The 21,457-nt window shown below is 39.0% G+C and overlaps 1 pseudogene; it reads right to left on the bottom strand.

The window, feature by feature from the left end:
• Positions 1 to 2,757: 2,757 nt before the first annotated feature.
• LOC130463153 (uncharacterized) lies at positions 2,758 to 21,146 on the bottom strand (annotated as a pseudogene).
• Between the last annotated feature and the right edge of the window lie 311 nt (positions 21,147 to 21,457).

The following is a 21,457-nucleotide window of genomic DNA, read 5'->3' as shown; positions in this document are numbered from 1 at the left end:
TTATCTTGGTATATTAACAATTTTTAGATCAAAATTCACCTGAGTGACCTTGGTTGGCATGATAAGTCACCCAAATCAAATTGTATGTTGATAAAAACTTGAATTAGTGTGATAGAAATCCTGATCAACCTGTAAGTCTTTATTGTTAGTTTCTAGAAAGACCAAAAGCGTGGGGGTTTGATGGAGCAAAGGAGAAGAAATAGCTTTCAGAGAAATGTTGTGATGGCAATCGTATGGAGTAATTTGGCTGGAGAGCAATTGCCGAATCTTGGTGTTAGGCTTTGTTTGGTAGAAAGGAATCGGAAGGAAAAGAAGAGAAAGGAAAAAAAATATGGGTTCATGTGTTTGGTTGCAAAAATTAAATTGAATTTGATTGGAAGGGAAGGGAAGGGAAGGGAATAGGAAGGAAAACATCATTAATAAATCTTCCATTTCCTTTCCTCCCATAAGTGGGGGAATTCGGGAGGAAAGAGAAAAATAAAAGCTGTCAAATGATTTTCCTTTATTTTCCCCTCACTTCCTTCCATCAAACCAAATAACAGAAAATAAATTCAGTTTCCTTTCTCTTCTTTTCCTTTCTCTTCCCTTCTTTTCCCTTCCCTTCTCTTCCTTTACTAATGTTGTACCAAACGAAGCCTTACTGTTCCCCATGAAATAAGTGTGGAATAGAATAAATTTGTTTGTGTCTTTATTGGCTAAGGAGGAGGCCTGGGCATTCTAAAAATCTAAAGCTATAGAATAGGAAGTTTCAAAGAACTAGGCTAATTTGCAAATATGTTTAGTGTTTATTTGTGTGGACCTGTACTCTTGTTGTTAATTCCTTATTTTAATGGCTTAATAAGGTATTCTATCTTATTTAATAAAATAAATAAAGGCCGAAATTGACTTGTTTGGTTGACCCAAAATAAATCTGACATCTGAGCAACCCTTCGAGTTGACCCGGCTCAGTTGTTTGAAAAATCCAAAATTGTCTAAATGTGTAATTAACTAATTACCCGGTCTGAACTTGATAATGATACGATTTGACCTTAACCCGTGAGAATCTGAATCAACTCAAATGGATGAACTGAACCAAAATAACCCAAACCAGGCATAACCTAATGGCCGTGGTTACCCACGTGTGGTGATTGGCTGCTGGGTAGCAAGGTACAGTTTTAGATATGTGATTGTAAAAGGCACACCTATCTGAAGCATAGGATGGTAATGGTTGATCGTTTTTATTGGGCTAGGCAACGCAATTTCAAAGAGGCATAGAAGAATTATCGAAGATTTGAAGATACTAAGTGGTTGGAAAGTTTATTGACAGATTTGTGTATATCATGTGATATCCTGAAACAATTTTTTTTTTTTAAATCTCGCAAGAGTAGCTTCATCTTGCTTGCTTGAATTTGAAGTGCTGCCTTGCCCAAACCTTTAAGAGTATTAAGCTACCTCCTCAATTCCGTACATGATATGTTTCCCCTCAAAAAAACACCTTTTCCAGCGGTTTCTTCTTTCACTCTCGCAACAAGATCTTCAGTATTAGGCAATAGCAATAAGAGGTTTGTCAAGAGGTTTGTGTTGCATTTTAGAGGTTTGTAGATAAACTTCACTATTGTTGAAAAAAGTTACAAAACCAAAGGTTACTAAAGAGTAAAGGTTTGTTTTTGCCATGTATGCAAAACATTTTAATTTTAATTTTGTTTTGTTTTGTTTTAAATGAGATGAATGATATTGGGTCCCACACATAAACCTTTGTATAGGTTTCTCTATTGTTGGTAGAGGGTTCATTACAATCAAGGTTTGTAAAATGATGATGTGGCATGGAAACAAACCTCATGGAAACACACATCAGCTCCAATATCTTTACAATATGTCAACTTTTCTTCAGTACCTAGATAAGAGAGCAAATAACAGATTGTCAGGCTTATTACTTTATTTTAACCAATTTGAACTCCAGAAAAGCAACTTAAATCTGCCAACCTGCTGTCACAAGTTGTATGGACTTTAATTCCATATAAGACTTTGCAAAGCATATTAATTAGTACTCCCTCCGTCCCTTAATACTCGCACCGCTTTCCTTTTCGGGTCGTCCTTAATACTTGCACCGGTTCTATAAATGAAATTTTTTTAGCAATATTATATTATTCTCACACTTACTTACTAACCCGCCTACACCCTAACCCCACAAAAAATCATTTAAAAATTTACACCTCCTACTCCCCACCCCTTACACATTTCCCACTAACTATATTAAAAAAAAATACCCCACTATCAACTAAGACTCATTAAATTAATAAGTTAATTCAAGTGTCTTAAACTCCGCACCGGTCAAACCAGTGCGAGTATTAAGGGACGGAGGGAGTAGTAGTTAAGTTTCAATGCAAAATTCTGATAATAGCCTTAACCATTTTCATGGTGGCAGTAATGCATTGGTAATTTCTTTTATTTATTAAAGAAAATAGTTTTAAAAAGAAAGAAATTATTAGGATGTTACAGGTTGGATACAGTCGGGTTACGGATTTCCCGTTTTAACAACATTTCGGGTCTCGGGTCGGGTCCGGGTCCTTAAGAATACAAGTTGGTTCAGGTTGGTTTCTCGGATCGGGTGAGTTTTTGACAGCTCTACACCAACATGGTAGTTGTGTACTTGAACATTCTAGTTAATGAAGCATTGAAAGGAAATAACCAGTGACCATCTCAATAGTGTCTGGATTTTTTATTTTTTTATTGACTGTAGATCTTTTCCAAAACAAACATATTCAACATCCATCAGTGTACAACGGAGTATGGCTGGAACTATCAGCCATTTTGGCCCATTTAGGTTGTTCTAGTGGTATATTTGCCTCAATTGTAAGAACTGAGTCGACCGACAGGCCTCAATGGCCAAAGCATCTCATTTATCATGGAAGAAGCAATATTTTGCCTATATGCTTGTTACTTTCCATAAGCTGGTGAGCTTCAGCTGCCTGTGACAGAGGAAAGTACTTGTGAACACAGGCTTCACCTTCTTCCCTATGATTGCAGGCCACACATTCTTCTCCACTTCCTTCACGATAACTGCTTTGTTCTCCGGAGTTTTATTCCTCAAGCCAGCAGATAAAAACAGTATAGAACAAAATATGCAACAGTTGATCAAGTGTCTGAATTATCTTATCATGTACTCCGTACCAACTACTAACACAATGTCAATTGCAGTGGCCAAAAATGAATCAAAAAAAGGAAATGGTGAAAGGGTTTAATAGTGGTACAAGATGATGTTTGTTATTTTTCCTTAGGTTGGGTTGTGGTCTTGTAGACCCTTTACTGAACTAGGCCTGCTCCACGCTGGCCAACCGGTTAAACAGGCTCATCATACGCGGGAAAGCATCATAATCCTCGGCCACTAGGGTGTCTCCAAAGGGATATGACTCTATGAGGTTGTTAATACTTGTCCCATATGTTACTCCGACTCTACATTTTACAACAAGTACCCATGTCGGGTAGTCGACATTCAGATACGGGTCAGACACTTAAACACTTCATGTTAGACCAAAATCATGCAATTTTTTCAAGAGATAGTCATGTGATCATGTCTGGCACTTCTAGCCATGTTTGAGTAACATAGCTTTTCTGTGGCTTCTAGGTGGACATGTCAGATTAGAATGTTGTTACAAAAATCAATGTTGCGATGAAATGAAATTCCTACAAAACTTTCTTTGCAATAGAATGCCAGCTTTGGGTTGAAAAAAATATGCATACCTTGCACCGTGAGTCTCTTTGCTGCTAAACTTGCAAGGCTAATTTGTGAAGTAGCTCCACCTTGATAGACAATGATAAAAAGCCGGCCATCTAAATTCAAGTTGTCAATGTTACGCTGCAAGTAACTTCCTCCCATGTTGTCCAATATAACATCAACACCTGTTTGTTTAATACAAACAATTATGCTTACAGCTTACTAAGATGGCAAGCAAAATGGGAAACAGTTTGCTGCGCCAAAAAAGTTCTCACTTCTCTGTAGAACTCATTAATTGAGTGATTGCGTTGTTAGAAGAATGTTTCTATCATAAGAAAGCGTCCAATCATTTGTAACATCACAAAATCGAAGTGAGACAATTAATTTGTGACAAAGCAGATCTTAGACAACAAAAGAGAACGAGAATTCCACAATACTCCGTACATGATCTGTTTCCCCTCAAAACAATACCTTTTCCAGCTGTTTCTTCTTTAACTCTCGTAACAAAATCTTCAGTCTTGTAATTGATACACACATGACACATCAGCTCCAATATCTTTACAATATGCCAACTTCTCTTCAGTACCTAGATAAGAGAGAAAATAACAGACTGTCAGGTTTATTACTTAAATAACAGACTGTCAGGTTTATTACTCCAGAAAAACAACTTAAATAACCTGCTGTCACAGATACTTTTTGAAGGAAATAATGCCCTTGGTCCAAGTATGCATTCTATGTTAAGTCTAATAAGTGCGGTTCAGTATTAATTAAACAAGTTAATAATTCAGTGAGATCAAGTGAGCTGAATGTCTAGCTAGAGGCCGCTTCAGTTCAAGTGGAATTAATGATATTAATCCACAGCTTACTCTTGACTGAACCCGTAGGGTCACACAAATAGTACGTAAATGGATCAAGTATTTAATGGCATTAAATACTCCATCTATGGATATTCGGAATCGACGGATCTTGGTTTCAGTGGGAGCTGAGATCGTCACAGGCAAGAAATGAATGCTCCGGAAACGATGATATTGCCGGAAACGGAAATATGGATCGTATCGGAAATATAAATATTATCCAAGTCGTAGATGTTGCCGGAAACGGAAACATGGTACGTATCGGAAAATATTATCGGAAATAGAAATATTGCCGGAATCGGAAATATTGCCGGAAACGGAAATATTGTCAGAATCGGAAATATTACCGGAATCGGAAAATAATTCCGGAAACGGAAATATTAAATATTTGTTCGAAACGGAAATTAATTCCGGAATCAGAAATATTAAATATTGTTCGTATCGGAAATGAATTCCGGAATCGGGAAATTAATCGGAAGCGTATCGTACGAATTAGCATCGGACGAGGCCTGCCAGACGAAGGCCCAGCACGAAGTCGGGCCATCGCCCAGCAAGCCAGCGCGCCACAACGCACCAGCCAAGGCTGCGCCAGGCCCACCGCAAGGCAGGCCCAGCGCGCGCCAACGCTGCGGCAGCGTGTGGGCCTCGTGGCAATGGGATGCGAGCTCGCGGGCTGCGCGCGCGCGCATGGCGCCCCTCGTGGGCTGCTGTGCGTGCGTGTGTGTGTTTGTGAGCTATACGAATCCTAAAGTTATCAGGTTTCGACATATGATTAAATTCATAAACCTAAAAGGATGAATTAATTAAATAAGAATTCTATTAGGATTCTAGTTTAATTAATTCGTATCCTAATAGGATAACGATTTCCTTTCCATACCTCTATAAATAAAGGCCTAGGGTCATTATTTTGTATAGAGTATTCAAGTATTCAAAGTGATTTTTGAGAGCAAAAATTCAGTCATACAATTGCCTATACTAGCCGAAAATTCTAAGTACCTTAAGGGCGATCCTAGTTGGTCAAGCTTAAGGCGGATCCGGACGTGCTGTGGACTATCTACGGAGGGACGACACTTGGAGTCCTAAAGACTTGTTCTTGTTCGGTTCGGGCGCAGCTAGGGAAGGCACGCAACAAAGTGTATGCATCTAAACTATGCTAAATGATTATGTGTAAATAATATGCTTTCCTGGCTTTATGGTTTTTCCGCATGATTTATGAATTGTCATATGTATCATAACCTAACAGTGGTATCACGAGCCTCTTATTATTTTCATAATCTAAATTGCATGAACATGGTTAGATATTACAAATTTGCAAGAATTAAAAGGGGTGATTAATTTTCGTAATTGTTAATTAATTGCAAATTGCGTTTATTTAATTATACGTACGCAGTTTTTCGGCAGTTTCTTCGTTACTCATCCAAATCGAGTGATTTTTGTGTCAATTCCGCATGTAAAAGGCATTCTAAAATTTTGACAAAAATAGTAATTTTCGGCCGAACCCAGAATTCTCAAATTCGAAGCCTAACTATGACTTTTCGGAGGTTTTAGTTTTTCGAATGCAAAATTTCGTAAATTTAAGATGTTAAATTAAATATTTGCGATTCTTGTTGATAAATCTTGAATTTTTGATTGACCTACTGTATATGTTTAACAAGTTTGAATTCCTAGCCTTGTTAATTATGCAATCTAATTTGTAATTATGATTAATTTGTTGAAAATTGGAATAATTTAGAATTCATTTGATTTTCATAATTAGTTATAATTTAATTAGATACCTATGATTAAAAACCACCATAAAAATTGTAAATTTATGTTAAATTTTAAATTTTTATGACCTAGACTTGAATCCATGTTAATCGGAAATCAATTAAATAATAAATTTTCGATTTTTCGCCCTAAAATTATGAAATTAATATTATTTATTAATTTGTCATTAATTTTGAATATAAATTTTAAATTTTTATGCGATTCGCTCATATAACTTGCACGCACAAAGCAATGGACGCTACGTGTTACCCTTAAGGGGTGTTGTATAGTGCGGGCATGTGACGACGAGCAAGGGAGCTCGTCGCCCATGCGGTACGAATGCAATGAGCAAGGCCATGGTGCACGAGCACAAGGCAGCAGCCCTGCCTTGTGTCGTGGGCTGTGTGCGATGGGCGAATGGGCGAGGGCGAGAGCAAGGCACGAGCAGTCGCGTGTGGGCAGCAAGCGAGCTGCGCCACAGCGCGCACTGCCTCGCGCAAGCGTGCGGAGCCTCGCGCGCAGCGAGCGCAAGCTCGTGTGCCACGAGTGCTACGCCCAGCATCGATCGCTCGCGCGCAGCGAGCGCTATTGTGCGTGCGACGAGCGCTGCGCCCAGCGATGGCGTGCAGCGTGCTTGTTGCGACGTGCGACGAGCGCTGCGCCCAGCGATGGCAAGCAGCTTGCTTGTTGCGACGTGCGACGAGCGCTGCGCCCAGCGATGGGCTGCGGCAGCATGCTTGTTGCGTCGAGCGCTGGCGCGCGCAGCGAGCACCAGCTCGCGTGATGCCTTGCGATGGTAAGCAGCAGCGATGCGACGCAGCGCATGGGCTGCGCGCACATGGCCAGCGATGGCTGTGTGCGTGTGGCCCATGAGCGTGCGTTGCGTAGGATTGTTGCGTTGCGATTAAATCGTTTTGAAATTTTAATTTGAAATTTTCAGTTTACGTAATTTTAATTAATTTTAAAATTAATAATTTAAATTATTTTCTTGGATTTTAATTTTGAATATTGTAATTATAATAAATTTTATTTATTCTAATTATTTTACTAAAATTAAAATCATGAATTAATTTAAATACGACTGAAATTAAATTAAACTTTTTGGATTCAATTATAAATTTATATGAGCTTTAAATTTTAATTAAATTTGTATGTTTCCGGTTAGACTAGAAATACATTTTTATGTTTAAAATTAGTAAAGCATATGAATTTATTGGTTTAAGTGGGAGCCCTTTTTAGTCATAAACTCTTGATTAGGTCTACAAATCCTTAAGGTTAAAACAACTTGATTAGAATTAATAAGGACTGAATAATTGGTAGATTATTGGTGCCCTTGATTAATTGCTAACCAGCTATGTGGGCCATTCATGATAATGAATGGGTGAATGGTATATATTGTATATGTACTGTTTTGCAGGTTATGAAGTGACTAGTATGGCCCAAATAGGATAGAAAATATGGTCTGCGTACCATTAATTTGAATGTAATTGGTCTAAAGTACCAAAGTTGTTTTTCAATTCAAATATGGTCTGCGTACCATTAATTTGAATGTAATTGGTCTAAAGTACCAAAGTTGTTTTTCAATTCAAATATGGTCTGCGTACCATCAAATAGTTGTAATTAGTTTTAATTGTAGCTTATCCTATTTGAAGAAAATGGTGCCTCCCACGGAGATTTTCAAGACGGACTTTGAAGTTAAAGCTTCAAGATGAAGTCGGGCCATACTAGATCACATTTATCTTATGCATGTTTTAAGTTATTTATTGCTTTTAAATATGTCTTAAAATGCATGAGATCAAAGCTTGATTATGTTGCATGATTAAGGATTTTAGTTCACCTAAAATCTAACCAACATAGTAAGAGCCTTAAGTTCCAAACTTAAAAATTGAGTTAAAAGGTGCCATGCCAAAATATACACTTGCTTGGATATCCTTTACATCAATCTAGTAATAGTTTTCGCTCAGCGAGGTGTTACTTATTGGTCCTAAAGGGGCAAGGTACACAAAAAAATGTGAGTACATGTTAGTTTTGGTGAAACTCAACGATATAAGTAAGGAGTCTTTTTATGTCGTGGCAAAATCGATAGGTTTACCTAATAAGTTCTTAGACGTACCTATCAACCAAGAATAGTTTCTAGACTATTAGCAAAAGGCTTTTGCTTACCTAAGATGTTTTAGGATTAAGTCGACAAACTGTGCTTAGTTCTTCAATGATTTTAGGATCTTGGAATCATTTTATTCACACCTGCCGGAACACATAACTTGAATAAAATGCTTAATAAACATTGAATTATGCATGTATGCTAGAATTTAAGTTTATTAAGAGAAACTGTGAATGGTTATTTATTTGTTTATTCTTTTCAATTGTAGTTTTTAATATGGCAAACAACAATTCATTCAACATTCGATCAATTCTCGAAAAGGAGAAGTTGAACGGGAAAAACTTCCTTGACTGGCAAAGGAACTTGCAAATAGTTCTTATGCAGGAAGAAAAGGAATATGTCCTAGAAGAGGCGATGCCCGAAGCCGCAGGCGACGGGGTCACTCAGGCAGCCCTCAATCGTTGGATTGATGCCAACAAGGATGTGAAATGTCTAATGCTCGCCACCATGAGTGCAGATCTGCAGAAAACGTTCATCAACTCAGATGCTTTCACAATCATCAGTGAGTTGAAGAACATGTTCCAAGATCTGGCTCGAGTCGAAAGATTCGAGACTCATAGGAAAATTCTTGAGACCAAGCTTAAGAAAGGCGAGCCCGTAAGTCCACATGTTCTCAAAATGATTGGACTCATTGAGAATATGAGTCGGCTGGATCAGCAATTTTCTCAGGAAATGGCTATAGACACCATCCTCCATTCTCTTCATAGCGGGTATGATCAGTTCATACTGAACTACAATATGAATAGTCTGGACAAAACGCTCACTGAGCTTCACGGTATGCTGAAGACCGCTGAAAAGACGCTCAAAAGTGATAAGCAGGATGTGCTTATGGTGCGTGGGGGCAAGTTCAAGAAATCTGGAAAGAAGAGGAATGCTAAGAAAGGTGGCAACAAGGCCAGCCCAACTAAGCAAACTGGCGCCAAATCTGTAAAGAGGAAGGTCAGTCAACCCACTTCTGAATCCGAATGCTTCTACTGCAAGAAGAAGGGGCATTGGAAGAGAGATTGCTTGAAGCTAAAGGAAGATCAGAAGAACGGAACAGTCGTTCCATCTTCAGGTATTTTCGTTATAGACTGTATACTTGCTAATTCAACTTCTTGGGTATTAGATACAGGTTGTGGCTCACACTTATGTTCCAATCCACAGGGACTAAGAAGAAGTAGAAAGTTAAGCAAGGGAGAAGTCGACCTACGAGTGGGAAATGGAGCACGGATTGCTGCATTAGCTGTAGGAACTTATTATTTGTCGTTGCCCTCCGGGCTAGTTTTGGAACTGGAAGAGTGTTTCCATGTTCCAAGTCTTACTAAAAACATCATTTCAGTTTCTTGCTTAGATGCTAAGGGATTTTCCTTTTTAATAAAAGACAATAGTTGTTCGTTTTATTTTAAAGAGATGTTTTATGGATCTGCTAGATTAGTCAATGGACTTTATTTATTAGATCACGACAAACAAGTTTATAACATAAATACCAAAAAGGCCAAAAAGGATGATTCAGATCTCACCTATCTGTGGCATTGTCGATTAGGCCATATAAACTTGAAACGCTTAGAAAGACTTCAAAAGGAAGGAATTCTAGAACCATTTGACTTAGAGGATTATGGTAAATGCGAATCATGTTTACTTGGCAAAATGACAAAGCAACCTTTCTCTAAAGTTGGAGAAAGAGCAAATGAACTATTGGGTTTAATCCATACAGATGTATGTGGACCAATGAGTACAAATGCTAGAGGTGGTTTCAGCTACTTTATCACTTTCACTGATGACTTCAGTAGATATGGTTATGTCTACCTAATGAAGCATAAGTCTGAATCCTTTGACAAATTCAAGGAATTTCAGAGTGAAGTAGAGAATCAATTAGGCAAGAAGATTAAGGCACTGCGGTCTGACAGAGGCGGTGAATATCTGAGCTATGAATTTGATGACCATCTGAAAGAATGTGGAATTCTATCAGAATTGACTCCTCCTGGAACACCACAATGGAACGGTGTATCGGAACGGAGGAACAGAACCTTGCTAGACATGGTCAGGTCAATGATGGGTCAGGCCAAACTTCCATTAGAATTTTGGGGACATGCACTAAATACAGCTGCACTCACTATAAATAGAGCTCCGTCTAAAGCTGTCGAAAAGACTCCATATGAGTTATGGTTTGGAAAGCCTCTAAATGTGTCTTTTCTTAAGATTTGGGGATGTGAAGTATACGTCAAACGATTAATTTCAGACAAACTTCATCCAAAATCTGACAAATGTATCCTTGTGGGCTATCCAAAGGAAACAAAGGGGTATTACTTCTACAATACATCTGAGAACAAGGTGTTTGTTGCTCGAGATGGTGTCTTTTTGGAGAAAGATCACATTTCCAAAATGACAAGTGGGAGAAAAGTAGACCTCGAAGAAATTCGAGTCGAACAACAAACTCTAGAGAGTGCTCAAGATGACATTCAGGATGAAACTCAGAGATCTTTAGAAGAATCTGGTGAGAATCATGGTCAATCTAGAAATGTTACCCCGCGTAGATCGCAAAGATATAGATCTCAACCGGAAAGGTACTTAGGTATTTTGACGAACGAGAGCTATGACGTTCTATTACTTGAAAGTGATGAACCTGCGACTTACAAACAAGCTATGACGAGCCCTAGCTCCAAGCAATGGCAAGAAGCCATGCAATCTGAATTAGACTCCATGTCTGAAAACCAAGTATGGGATTTGGTCGATTTGCCAGATGGCTACCAAGCCATTGGAAGCAAATGGGTTTTCAAACTGAAAAAAGGACAAGGATGGGAAACTTGAAGTTTTCAAAGCTAGATTGGTTGCAAAAGGTTACAGGCAAGTCCACGGTGTGGATTACGATGAAACCTTTTCACCAGTTGCAATGCTAAAGTCTATTCGGATAATGTTAGCAATCGCTGCATATTACGATTACGAAATATTGCAGATGGATGTCAAAACTGCTTTCTTAAACGGCATTTTAACAGAAACTGTGTTTATGACACAGCCTGAAGGTTTTGAGGATCCAAAGAATGCTAAAAAGGTATGCAAGCTAAAGAAGTCAATCTACGGATTAAAGCAGGCATCCAGGAGCTGGAATATACGTTTCGATGAAGCAGTCAGTGACTTTGGTTTCATCAAGAACGCAGACGAATCTTGTGTATACAAGAAGGTCAGTGGGAGCAAAATTTCTTTCCTAGTATTATATGTCGACAACATATTACTTATCGGAAATGACATTCCTATGTTGAACTCTGTCAAGATTTGGCTTGGGAAATGTTTTTCGATGAAAGATCTAGGAGAAGCACAGTACATATTGGGCATCAAGATTTACAGAGATAGATCTAAAAAGATGATTGGACTTAGTCAAAGCACTTATATCAATAAGGTGCTTGATAGGTTCAAAATGGCAGACTCCAAGCGAGGCTACCTACCCATGTCTCATGGAATAACTCTAAGCAAGACTCAGTGCCCAAAAACACTTGACGAGCGTAGACGAATGAATGGGATTCCATATGCATCATTGATTGGTTCAATAATGTATGCTATGATATGTACACGCCTGGATGTTGCGTACGCACTCAGTGCTACGAGCAGATACCAGTCAGACCCAGGAGAGGCGCATTGGACTGCTGCCAAGAATATTCTGAAGTACCTGAAAAGGCACAAAGATGACTTCCTGGTCTATGATGGAGATGATGAATTAATTGTTAAAGGCTATACAGACGCAAGTTTCCAAACCGACAAAGATGATTTTAGATCACAGTCTGGGTTTGTCTTCTGCCTCAACGGAGGTGCAGTAAGCTGGAAAAGTGCTAAGCAAAGCACCATTGCGGATTCTACAACTGAAGCGGAGTACATTGCTGCACATGAAGCAGCAAAGGAAGCTATATGGCTAAGGAAGTTCATAGGTGAACTTGGTGTAGTCCCCTCCATTAAAGGACCAATAGCCCTGTATTGTGATAATAACGGAGCTATTGCACAGGCAAAGGAGCCTAAACACCACCAGAGAGTCAAGCATGTACTTCGTAGATTTCACCTTCTACGAGAGTTCGTTGAAAGAAAAGAAGTCGAGATAAACAAGATTGGAACTGATGACAACATATCAGATCCATTGACTAAACCTCTGCCGCAGGCGAAGCACAACTCGCACACTGCAGCTATGGGAATCAAGCATATTGGAGAATGGCTTTGATATCCCTGTTTAATGTTTTAAAGTTTTAGAGTTTAAATCTTTGTAAAACGTTATTGGTTAATCATTCACAACAAATGAAAAGAATTCATTTTTCCATTTAATTTGTGGTTTATTAAATGATGAGTCCCTTCAATTTGACGATATATTCAAGATAGACTGTCAGGACCAGTCCTGTGACTAAGAAATGTCTATCAAGTGAACTTGGATGTCAAAGGTTGAAAATGGTCCCAAGTCGGAGTTTTCTATAAAACTGGACGCATAGAAAACGTTAGACGATTAGAATGCAAGATGACTAGTAGTTCTGTTTCTTGAATTATGTGGACATGGCAATGTCATAATCATTTACATAGATACTTACTTTGGGAAGACTAGTATCGGACAAGACCTATGAAACTTTACTGTAAGAGATGAAAATCTGTCATAAGTAAATTTCATTAAAATTATTAGACACTAAATCCTCAATACCTGAGTGATTTGAGATTACTTGTTTGAGAACTGGTTGCTTTGACGTTGACCAACCGTCGCACCGTAAAAGGAGGCTATAAAGGCAACGCTCAGGTAATCACCTATCAAACGAAGTCTAATCTCAAGATCGCAAGATTGGGATTGTCCTCCCATAAATCGGGATGAGATGCTTAAAAGTTGTACAAGGCCACTCGGAGAGCTAGAAACTGTGAAATGCATGGCCGTGCTCGGATGAATCATAGGCTATGATTATCTGTCTATTTGATCAGTTGAACTCTGAAACCGAGGAACACCTCTGGACATAATAAGGATGACAACTCTTACCTTATGTTCAAGAGCAAGCATCGAGCGACAAAGGAATTAGGAAATGCACACTTGTCCCTAAGGACAAGTGGGAGACTGAAGGAAATAATGCCCTTGGTCCAAGTATGCATTCTATGTTAAGTCTAATAAGTGCGGTTCAGTATTAATTAAACAAGTTAATAATTCAGTGAGATCAAGTGAGCTGAATGCCTAGCTAGAGGCCGCTTCAGTTCAAGTGGAATTAATGATATTAATCCACAGCTTACTCTTGACTGAACCCGTAGGGTCACACAAATAGTACGTAAACGGATCAAGTATTTAATGGAATTAAATACTCCATCTATGGATATTCGGAATCGACGGATCTTGGTTTCAGTGGGAGCTGAGATCGTCACAGGCAAGAAATGAATGCTCCGGAAACGATGATATTGTCGGAAACGGAAATATGGATCGTATCGGAAATATAAATATTATCCAAGTCGTAGATGTTGCCGGAAACGGAAACATGGTACGTATCGGAAAATATTATCGGAAATAGAAATATTGCCGGAATCGGAAATATTGCCGGAAACGGAAATATTGTCAGAATCGGAAATATTATCGGAATCGGAAAATAATTCCGGAAACGGAAATATTAAATATTTGTTCGAAACGGAAATTAATTCCGGAATCGGAAATATTAAATATTGTTCGTATCGGAAATGAATTCCGGAATCGGGAAATTAATCGGAAGCGTATCGTACGAATTAGCATCGGACGAGGCCTGCCAGACGAAGGCCCAGCACGAAGCCGGGCCATCGCCCAGCAAGCTAGCGCGCCACAACGCACCAGCCAAGGCTGCGCCAGGCCCATCGTAAGGCAGGCCCAGCGCGCGCCAACGCTGCGGCAGCGTGTGGGCCTCGTGGCAATGGGCTGCGAGCTCGCTGGCTGCGCGCGCGCGCATGGCGCCCCTCGTGGGCTGCTGTGCGTGCGTGTGTGTGTTTGTGAGCTATACGAATCCTAAAGTAATCAGGTTTCGACATATGATTAAATTCCTAAACCTAAAAGGATGAATTAATTAAATAAGAATTCTATTAGGATTCTAGTTTAATTAATTCGTATCCTAATAGGATAACGATTCCCTTTCCATACCTCTATAAATAAAGGCCTAGGGTCATTATTTTGTATAGAGTATTCAAGTATTCAAAGTGATTTTTGAGAGCAAAAATTCAGTCATACAATTGCCTATACTAGCCGAAAATTCTAAGTACCTTAAGGGCGATCCTAGTTGGTCAAGCTTAAGGCGGATCCGGACGTGCTATGGACTATCTACGGAGGGACGACACTTGGAGTCCTAAAGACTTGTTCTTGTTCGGTTCGAGCGCAGCTAGGGAAGGCACGCAAAAAGTGTATGCATCTAAACTATGCTAAATGATTATGTGTAAATAATATGCTTTCCTGGCTTTATGGTTTTTCCGCATGATTTATGAATTGTCATATGTATCATAACCTAACACTTTTGCTCCACAGTATTTAGCTATCTGAATAGCGAAAGTGCCAATGCCACTAGAGCCCCCATGAACCTGAAAGAGATTGTTGACTACAGAGAAAAATCAAATTGACAGAATAGTTTAAGCCACTTTCAAAGAATGATAGGTTACGGACATCATTGAATGAGATAGCATTCTTTGACATAAACAGATGGCAGAAGGCGATATTTTGACAAAGAACTCATAACATCTCTCAGGTACTTCTATAAACCCTTTGTCAAACGAATTTAAGGTTCTCTCATATGAACATCTACCAGAGCCAATTCAGCACGAAACTGAAATAACCATTGAACAATATTCATCAAGCTTAAGGGGTAAGAAGTCTTGATGATTGTAAGAAGACTATGGAGGGTGGTAGGAGATTGCAATTAAATCTATGGAAGTACCTATTGAGATTCCAGTTTTATTCATGTCATGTAGGAATAACTGAAGCATAGCCCAACACCCTAGGAGCAGAATCAAAGATACAGAAGAAGAGTAGCCTTGCTAGTTACCAAAAATGTCTCTCCCGCTGAAAGTTGACTCGTCATAAAAACAGTTGACCAAACCGTGCATGCTACCTCTGGGAAACTTGCAGCATCCTTGAGTGAAACACCAGATGGAACAGGAAGAACATGTCCCGCAGGAACAACAACTGTCTCAGCATAGCCTGATGATAGTTCATATGAGAAGATACACAAAACTCCATGAAAATTATATACCTGATGATAGTTCAGAACCTCTGCATTAGAACGAGCAACGACAGTTTCAACTGGATCTCTTTTGTAGTATGTGCAGGATTTGCTCAAGAAATCACAAGCTTCCTCCACTATATGCCCTGCTACATGCTGCTGATGATTTCCAATAACATTGTTGGATTTCTCTGAAACTCTTGCTTTTGGTATGTTATCGTTGCTTTCAGTATGCATGTTGCAGATGCTTCCTGCAATCTCACAGCAGCTCTTGAGGTTCTGAGCCAAAGGTGAACACGTAACGGAATCTGGATGCAGTGGTGCTTCCAAAAATAGTCTCTCATGAATCTCCCACGAGGCAGTAGCGTCTTCAATAGATTCACGAGAGATTATTTTTGGAAGCACCGTTGCATCCAGATTCCGTTAGGTGTTCACCTTTGGCTCAGAACCTCAAGAGTTGCTGTGAGATTGAAGGAAGCATCTGCAACATGCATACCGAAAGCAACGACAACATACCAAAAGCAAGAGTTTCGGAGAAATCCAACAATGTTATTGGAAATCATCAGCAGCATGTAGCAGGGCATATAGTGGAGGAAGCTTGTGATTCGTTGAGCAAATCCTGCACATACTACAAAGGAGATCCAGTTGAAACTGTCGCTGCTCGTTCTAATGCAGAGGCTCTGAACTATCATCAGGCATATAATTTTCATGGAGTTTTGTATATCTTTCATGGAGTTTTGTGTATCGTTCCAGCAGGCTCCACCAAGAAGTGCACACACCTACATACAACAAATATCATACATAATCAATATAGCTTTAAAAGCATATGATCTAAAATTAAACAATTCTGGTCATTTAAAAGCATGACAGATTACCTCTGTTAGACTGTTACTCAAACCCCACTCCAATCCAAAGTACTAAGTTCTTAGTATTGGGTATGATATATTGATATGGCACTTAAACAATTCAAAGGAAAGAAAAGGCATATGAAATCTAACATTGTATAGCACTAAAGTAACATCCAATCCATGCACTTCTGAAAGGGGCTAGTCAAAAAAATTGACACATCTGTCAGGTGATCAAACTACTACTCCAGAATTCAGAAATCATGTTTGCTACTTTAATTAATTGATGTAACATTTCTATGTAAGTTGAAGTCCTGGGTGGCTTTCCAGAACATCTTGGATAAATGTTCTAAGTTCTCAATAGTTGATACTGTAACGCTAATACAAGTGGATTAAATCCCATAATAATCCATCAGAAAACATCAAATGGTAATAGTTCTTAAAAATCATCACAAGAGGCAATCCACCCAATTCAACAACAATACCAAAACCTTACTCCGAGAAGGATGGGATTGGCTGCATGAACCAAGAATTATCTCATGTAGAGTCTACAACGATCTTTTTTTCTCCAATTTGTTCAACAACAGACTACTATCTTTACTAATCGACATGCCTACTAAGATAGACCAGTATCTCCCTCAATTTGATCCAATAATCACCATAATGATCAAACTTAAGGGACTTTTGGGTTGGTTTTCAGGTTAGATCACCCACCTCCACCCCACCGCCAACACCCTGCATTATTGGCTATTGGAGGAGTAGCTCGCCAAGCTTACAAGTTGGTTATTATCACCCTTCTACTCCGATGTGGGACAACTCTACATGCACGTATTTTCATATGGGGTCTCAACACCCCTCTCACATGTGAGTTGCCCTTAAGCCCAGACCACTTTTCAATGACCCAACCGGGTTCTAATAACATGATGACTTTTCGTCATGGCCTGGTCCGTGCACAACAAGGTGTGGAGTTATCCACTTTGAGCTAAACCAATTGGCTATGGAGGAGTAGCTCGTCAAGCTTATAAGTTGGTTATTATCACCCTTCTACTCCGACGTGGAACAACTCTACATGTGCATAATTTCATATGATTCTAGTTGATCAGGTTAAGCCAGTTTTCGGGTCTACATTATTCAAAATTAAAACTTTCAGGGGAGATTTTTGGTCAGCTTGAAACGCAATCATCCCTAGCATTACTGAACACTCTGCTACATCAAATTTACAACAAGTTCAAAACTAAAGCGGTAGTTTTCCTTCACTTCCATCAATCAACAAATTTTTAAACCAAAGATTATCCCATCACTTCCACATAAACCCCAATTAAATACAAAGACAAAACGCACAAATTTATATAAAAAATTACTCAATTCAACCACAAACCATAAAGGAAATTACCAGTCAATCACACCCACAATAACAAATTGAGAAGATTACAACTTCCTGAGAAAATTACAAAAAAAAAACCCAATTCCCCAAATTTCATAGAGCAGTAAACAGGAGTGAAAAATGAAACTGCAGAAGAAGTAAAAGAATAAAAGAAAGGTAACCTGATCACCAACTTTCCAGCGATAGACATCGTTGCCAACTTGAAGGATGACTCCAGAACATTCCAAACCAGGGTAAGGACTACCCCCAGGTGGGGGAGGGTAGGAACCCTTCCTCTGAATGGTATCAGCTCGGTTAAGGGCAGTTGCTTCAACGCTGATCAAAACTTCAACGTCTTTGACTTGGGGGTCTTCTACTTCTTGCAGTTGCAGCACTTCTGGTCCAATTTTGTGGGTTTTGTGGGAAAATAGGAAATGAAATTGGAAAACTGGGCACAAGTGATTCAAATACAACTATTTTAAGTACCAACACATAATATGTCAGTATCAAAATGTAAAATTGTTTAAAAGTACCACCAATACAAGTCATATTGTGTTATTGGTATTCACATAATTTATATTGGTACTAACATATTCTGTATTGGTACTCCAGATTCTGTATTGGTACTCACTTGTGTCCATATGGACACAAATCACTTGTGACAAAGACTTCCTCGATTTGCTTTGAGCCTTATGACTAGGGGTGCAAATGAGCCAAGCCGGTCAATAAACTACTCGGGCTCGGGATCGGGCTCGTTTAAAGCTCGTTCATGTTTGTTCATTTACTAAACGAGCCGGGCTTGAATAACTTTTCAAGCTCGCTTAATAAACGAGCTTGAACATGAACATAGGTATGCTCGTTCATTTAAGTTCATGAACAACTCGTTCATTTATGTTCATGAATAACTCGTTCATTTATGTTCGTGAACAACTTCGTCTAGTTATGTTATGTATCATATTTTACCATATATACGTTTTTCAAATATAAATAAAAATCATGTTTTTGACTTTTGAAATCTATAATAGAATAAAAATATTTTGAAATAAAATTTTAATTGCTAAATTAGTGCTCTTTGAATCTTTCTAAATTATTATTTTGTTTATCAAATAAAGTAATGTACTTTAATCTTTATTATTAGATATGATTATAATTTGTTAGATTTTCAAGTGGTTATACTCTAAAGCTCGTTTAAGAAAGCTCGTTCTTGAAAAAAGCTCGTTTATAAACTCGGCTCGATTAAATAAATGAGTCGTTCACGAACAGTTCGCGAACCCAAAATCTTTTAAACGAACCGAGCTTGAATTTTTTTTTGAGCTGGGTTAAAAGCTCGGGATCGGGCTCGAGCTCGCATAAATTAAATGAACATGAACATGAACAGGGTAAAGCTCGGCTCGGCTCGGCTCGTTTTCACCCCTATTAATGACGTGTTTCCTTTGGAATTTTGGACCTATAATGGATGTCTAAACCGATATACTACACGACAGGGTTTAAGTCCCTCCAAGGCTCCAACCGTATTAGCACCACGCCACCAGGCATACCACGAGGGCACGAGGGGTGTTTTTTTTCGGGTACCTGTATATGCGGAATCAGCTGTTAGGTGACTTGGATCCAGTTCAGTTCACCTTATAAATTACCCTTCCGTCCATAATTGCTAGCATTTCTCTTCAAGTTTTTCTCGTGATAATGTTTAGCAGCCAAGGGAGTGAGGTGGAGTGTGGACGGGAGTACAGAGTACTTTGTACGAAGTATATGAATAATGTAGCACCATGGCAATATTTCAGGCCCACCACCTAGCGCGTCTGTGCGTCTAAGCCATGGCGAGTGTATTACGTATTAGGTCATGTGATTGACCTTACAAACTATGATGCATGGGCAAAATATGACTCTAACCGTTTTTAGCATGTGTCGGATACGCGAAACTCGAATACGGAAAAATATGACTCTAATTGTTTTCAACAATGTGTATAAAATTGTTGAGGAAAAGTGTATAAACTTGTGGAAATAAGATAATTCCTTAATTTTAGCTTGTTTGTTAATTTAAATGGAAAAATGAGGAAATTGAAATGTGTAGAAATGTGTGGAAATCAACTAGTTATATTATGCATGTTTTATTTTCCCACGCTTTTCCTCTCAAAAGTGATGGGAAAACTGTGGAAATCTGTGGAAAACAAAAGTAAAAAAGTGAAAAATATGTGATATTTCAATTTCCGTAGTTTTTCGTAATAACTGACCAAACAAATTAAAATTTAGAGATTTCTACATATTTCTTCAGATTTACTTTTCTATAGATTTCCATAGTTTTACTTTTCCTCGCATTTTCAAGTTAACTTGATTCCCAAACACAGTGTAACTGTTTCCAAAACGTGTTGGACACACGATACTCGAACACGGCGAAACTCGTTTCCGGGCTTATCACCCATTCACCCTATGATACTAACATTTGATTCCCGTTTTGTCTGATCCTCGTATCCGTGCAACCTAGCTTACAAAGGTGATGTTTTGTTGACGTGAAAAACTTTGGACTTCCTAGGATGTGGGAAATTTTAGTATTGTTTTGTTAACAAAAACATGGGAAATCACACTTCCTACAAAATGGAGGAAGTTGTTTATCTAAAGTTTCCCTAAGTAAGTGGACCTTCTCATGGGAATTTACTTCCTACATTTAACCAAACAACATCACCCACTAGCTTCCTAGGAAATGCTTATACATGGAGAAAACTTCTTCCTAGAAAGATCTACTTCATACAATCAACCAAACCACCTCAAAATATACAGAGTAGTAAAAATAAAGTGTATCACTCGGTGGCTTGGTAGGAAACTCACCTTGTGACTTGAATGTCAAAAGTTTAAAAGGTACAAATTTGTAGGGTTGGCTATTTGAGGAAGGCGGGTGGGTCTTATAGGCGTAAAATTGTTTTTTTTTTATGCATAAGAGGAAAGAATTCCAAAAGAAAGAAAATTACAAACAAATTAAAAGAACCTAATGTGGAATAAGGCCGCGTGGAAAGGCCACCCCTCTAATGTCCTCGTCTAAATTTCTAGTGAAGGTTATGGGAATATCCTTTAGGACCATGATCCGTTGAGGTTGAGTCACTCCTTGGTTAGCTAGCCAATCCGCCGCACGGTTTCCTTCCCCAGTAGATATGTTACACCCTTACTTTCCAACTAGCATCACTAAGCATGGACCGACAATGATTTAATAAGTGGACACATTCACCTCTGTAAGTAGACTCGTTCCTCAGTGATTGCACGCAAGATAGCCTATCAAGTTGGATTAAGAGCTTGGAAATTTGAAGTTCCCGGGCAAGCTCAAGGCCATGGACAAGGGCCATTACTTTTGCACGGTAGGCACATCAGCTGGCAAGGTTAATTGACATAGATGAGACAAGGGTTCCTTGGTTGTCGCGGATCGCAACCCCTCCACCTACTACACCTGGGGCACCCTTAGCAGCACCGTCTGAATTCAGTACATACACCCTGCAGGTGGAGCTTTCCAGTTAACAAACACATCCTTTGAATTTGAAGGCTTATTACCCCCATATAACGATTTCTTGTCTCATCGAAACGAACTTGTAGGAAAGCCCATGTGTCAATTGGAACTTCATGACTTCGATCAAACACAAAGTAGTTGCGCGATCTCCAA

Source organism: Spinacia oleracea, chromosome 6, assembly GCF_020520425.1.
Source record: "Spinacia oleracea cultivar Varoflay chromosome 6, BTI_SOV_V1, whole genome shotgun sequence".
NCBI lineage: Eukaryota > Viridiplantae > Streptophyta > Magnoliopsida > Caryophyllales > Amaranthaceae > Spinacia > Spinacia oleracea.
The sequence above is the reverse complement of the archived record's forward strand: the minus strand, read 5'-3'. Positions and strand labels throughout refer to the sequence as shown.